Here is a 4740-nt window from a genome sequence, read left to right as displayed (position 1 = left end):
CCAGCTGGTTTGCCCAGAAGGGTGTCCCAGATCAGGGTGGGGGTCCCGCTGGGGTGCCTGGCCAGCCTGGATGAGGGGCTGAGGGCCGTTTTCAGACTGGCCACACCCCCTTCAGGGTGGGGGTCCCCACTGGAGTGCCTGGCCAGCCTGGATGAGGGGCTGAGGGCCGTTTTCAGGCTGGCCACACCCCCTTCAGGGTGGGGGTCCCCACTGGGGTGCCTGGCCAGCCTGGGTGAGGGGCTGAGGGCCAGTTTTCAGGCTGGCCACACCCCCTTCAGGGTGGGGGGTCCTGCTGGGGTGCCTGGCCAGTCTGGGTGAGGGGCTGATGGCTGTTTGCAGGCTGGCCAAACCCCCCAGTCGGGACCCTCACCCCATGAGGGTGTGGCCAGCCTGGGTGAGGGGCTGATGGCTGTTTGCAGGCTGGAAAGCCCCCAAGCGAGGACCCTCACCCCATGAGGGTGTGGCCATCCTGGGTGAGGGGGCTGATTGGTTTTTTTCAGGCTGGCCATGGCCCCTAGCCACCCAAGCTCCCAGTGGAGGCTGGCTGGAAGCAGGTATCTGGGATTTATTTGTCTTCTATAATTGAAACTTTGTTGCCTTGAGCGGAGGCCACAGCCGGCCAGGGCAGGCAGGAAGCTTATCTTCCTCCATCGCCGGGGCAACCAAGCCTCCTGCTTGCTCCAGCTCCGTGGCTGCCGGCTGCCATCTTGGTTGGGTTAATTTTCATATAGTTGCTCTGATTGTCTGGTGAGCGTGGCTTGGGGCGTAGCGGAGTTGCAGTCAATTTGCATGTTTCTCTTTTACTGGATTAGATAATGAACTATCAGAAAGAGAAACTAAGAAAACAATCTCATTCAAAATTGCTTCAAAAAGAATAAAATACCTACGAATTGACTAAGGATGTAAAAGACCTGAACTCAGAAAATTATAAGACACTGAAGAAAGAAATTGAAAATGATACAAATAACTGGAAGCATATAGGAAAAATTAACATCATTAAAATGTCCATACTATGCAAAGCAATCTGTAGATTCAACACAATTCCTATAAAAATACCAATTGTATATTTCACAGAACTAGAAAAAAATATTCCAAAAATTTATATGGAACCATAAAATATCCCAAATAGCCACAGCAATTTTGAGAAAGAAGAACAAAGTTGGAAAAATCATGCTACCTGATATCAAACTACACTACAAGACCATTCACACTTGTCAGAATGGCTATCATCAAGAAATAAACCAACAAGCGCTGCCAAGGATGTGGAGAAAAGAGAACCCTCATGCACTGTAGGTTGCTGCAGTCACTGTGGAAAGCAGTATGGAGTTACCTCAAAAAATTAAAAATGGCCCAAGCTGGTTTGGCTCAGTGGATAGAGCGTTGGCCTGTGGACCAAAAGGTCCCAGGTTGGATTCTGGTCAAGGGCACATACCTAAGTTGCAAGCTCCTCCCTGGCCCAGGCCCTGGTCAGGGCTCATGCAGGAGGCAACCAATCAATGTGTTTCTCTCACATCAATATTTTCTTCTCTCTTTCCCTCTCTCTTCTACTCTCTCTAAAAATCAATGGAAAAATATCCTTGGGTTAGGATTGACAAAAAAATAATAAATAAAAATGAACCTACATTTTCAACATCTTCTAGTTAAGCCTGCCTTCTTCTCAACACAGTAAGATAAAACATATTTAAGACTATTTATTCATTTATTTGCCACTATGGATGGTCTGTTATTTTAATTGCTTATATTAAAATACTAGAGGCCTGGTGCATGAATTTGTGCACCAGTGGGGTCCCTCAGCCTGGCCTGTGGGATTGGGCCAAAACTGGCTCTCCGACATCCCCTGAGGGGTCCCAGATTGTAAGAGGGTGAAGGTCAGGCCGAGGGACCCCACTGGTGCATGATCAGGGCCAGGAAGGGACGTGGGAGATTGGCCAGCTGGGGAGGGACCATGGGAGGGCTCCAGGATGTGTCTGGCCCATCTCGCTCAGTCCCGATTGGCCAGACCCCAGCAGCAAGCTCACCTACTGGTTGGAGTGTCTGCCTCCTGGTGGTCAGTGCACGTCATAGTGAACGGTTGAGCGGCCTTAGCATATCATTAACATATTATGCTTTGATTGGTTGAACAGATGACCAGACGACCAGACACTTAGCATATTAGGCTTTTATTATATAGGATAAGCAAAATTGTTACCTATATTGAAAAATATGCAGCTTTTGTCTACATTGGTTTAATATGTTTTTAAAAGCTAGAACTGACCATTGACCTTCAATTGGCCATCACTGGTCATCAAATATTTATTGAGTATGTATTATGTACCATGTACTGTGCATAGTCATACCATGGTTTTTTTGGCAGTTCAGGTTCTTCAGGATTGCTTTGCAAACAAGGTTTAGGATTCTGGCTCATTTGCAAGTTGAGAAAGGCTGAATACTGACCAAATATGCCCTTAGGACTAACATTCAATGTCCACAGGGAAATCCAGTTTTATAAGCCTGTTACCATTGCATGAGGCATTGCCAAGAGCAGACAGCTTTATGGCATTATGCTAACTAGCTCCTGCAGTAGAGGCTCCTCCTCATAGGAGCAGTGGTGGGTCCCAAGCAGGTCCACCTGCCTGTGTAGAAAACTTAGCCATTCCTTTGTTGCCTACTAGAGCAGTGCTGCAATGAGAGGGCTATGACATAGGACCATAGGAAGACCCCCTACCCCAAAACCAAGAATCTGGAGGCAGATATGAGTGTCCCCTTCCTACTGGCCTGAGCATCTGTCTCAAACCACTGTATTTGTGATTTTTCTTCTTTTCTTCTTTTGCCTTTAGGTACCCTGTTGATGTTTGTGGATTTCCGTTTCTGAGAGGAACGTAAGGAGCTCTAGAGGTTAAAGGACTTGTTCCTTGTCATCCAGGAAGTCCAAGGCAGAACCAGAAAGACACAGCTCAGCAATCCTGCCGCCCATTAGAGTCTGTCTTAGTTACAGTCAGAGAACTTCAGGTTCCCATGTGCCATTAAAGGAAATACTCAGGGGCACTGCACAGGCTTTGGCACGTGTGAAATTTCACACCTCAGAGACAGCACTTCTGTGTGTGGCCAGACTGCTTTCTTGCAGTTTGTTAAAAAGTGTGAGTTATTCTATACCAAGATCTTTGTCATAGTTATTTAATTTCTTTTCCACAGAAACATTTCTCCATGTTGTCAATCACCTAACTACATAGAAGCAATTACTGGATCTTTTTGTAAAAAGTATGTTTTTTCCTCTGATTACAAAAGTATTACATGTTTATTGTAAAAAAGAAAGGCAGGAAAGCATACAGAAAGAAATGGAAACTGCCTGTAATTCCATCACTCATATATAACTACTGTTGACATTTTGTGGAATTTACTTTTAATCTTTTCTCTATATAGCTATAATTTTTAAACAAAATTGGGATCATACTACTTCCTATAAATTTATACAGTTTGAATTCTATTTTATAGAGAAAATATATTCAAATATTCAAAACATCATTTTTAATAGTTGCATAATGTTTTATTTAGCCAGTGAATTCACCATAATCTATTTAATTAACCTCTGCACATTTAGGTTGTGTCCAGTATTTTACTATCATAAAATATGCTTTGTTGAACATCTTCAATATGAATTTTTCCCCTACCAGGATTATTTCCTTAGAATACATGTTGGGGTAAAATTACTACATCTAAGGACATGAACTCCTTTAAAAGTCCTTTATTCTCCAGAAGGCTTGGCCAACTCACCTTTTTGTGAAAATTATGGTCACACAGGCCATTTCACAAATATTTTTTTAAAAGCTTTCCCAATTTAATAGATATAAAATGGTACTTCTTTATTGTTTTAAGACCACTTGATTATTGCTGAAACTTTGCCTTGTCGTACTATAAGTTTCTGGGCAGAAAAAAATCCTTGCAAGCTTTGGTTCTATTTTATGGTTACAATTTATTCCAAAGTTTAGCTATTCAGAATTTTCCTTTTATGAAGATGAGGAACTTGTTCAGCAACTATTGCTTATGGAGTCTTAAGTGTGGAGGGTTTCTGGAAGCTGCCAATTATTGTAGATATACTTACTAGTAGCTTTATTCAGTGGCAATTTTCATAGATAAGGAAAATGCCCATGATATTTTTGCAAAGACTATTACAGTTTGGTCTTGAAAACATGCTCCCCAAAGACTCCTTCAGTGCTTATTTGGCTTCAGGTGTTTCAAATTTATGTTTTCCTTAAGGTTTTGCACTCAGTCCTCTCCTCTTGTCTTGAAATTAAATTTAAGTCAGTAAGATATATCTACCTGCTGCTTTGTGTTTCACCAACACAGAACAAGACATGGGTCTTGGCTTACAAAGTTTTACAATTTCGATGCCTACATATATAACTAGATTAAAATGCCTATAGTTCCAAGTGTTGTTTTTGGGGTAAAAAGTTTCAGAAGGCCACTGCAGGGTGTGAGATGCCAATCATGAGATCTGGGGAGGCTTCTTATGCTGAGTTTGGAAGGGATGGCAGATTTTTTTCCTGCAGGATGACAGAAAGAAAAAAATTCTGGTCTCACATGCACTTACAGAACCTTTGCACTTGCCCATAGAGAGGTGGAATCTATATCCCCTCCCCCTGAGACTGAGTGGGCCTTTAAGACTGCTTTGAGGAACAGAATGTGGTGGAAGTAATGTTGCAGGATTTCTGAAGTGAGATCAGACAGATGACTCGCTTCCTCCTGGCTCTCTCTCACTTGAGA

This window comes from Myotis lucifugus, unplaced genomic scaffold, assembly GCF_000147115.1.
Source record: "Myotis lucifugus unplaced genomic scaffold, Myoluc2.0 scaffold_41, whole genome shotgun sequence".
Taxonomy (NCBI): domain Eukaryota; kingdom Metazoa; phylum Chordata; class Mammalia; order Chiroptera; family Vespertilionidae; genus Myotis; species Myotis lucifugus.
The sequence above is the reverse complement of the archived record's forward strand: the minus strand, read 5'-3'. Positions refer to the sequence as shown.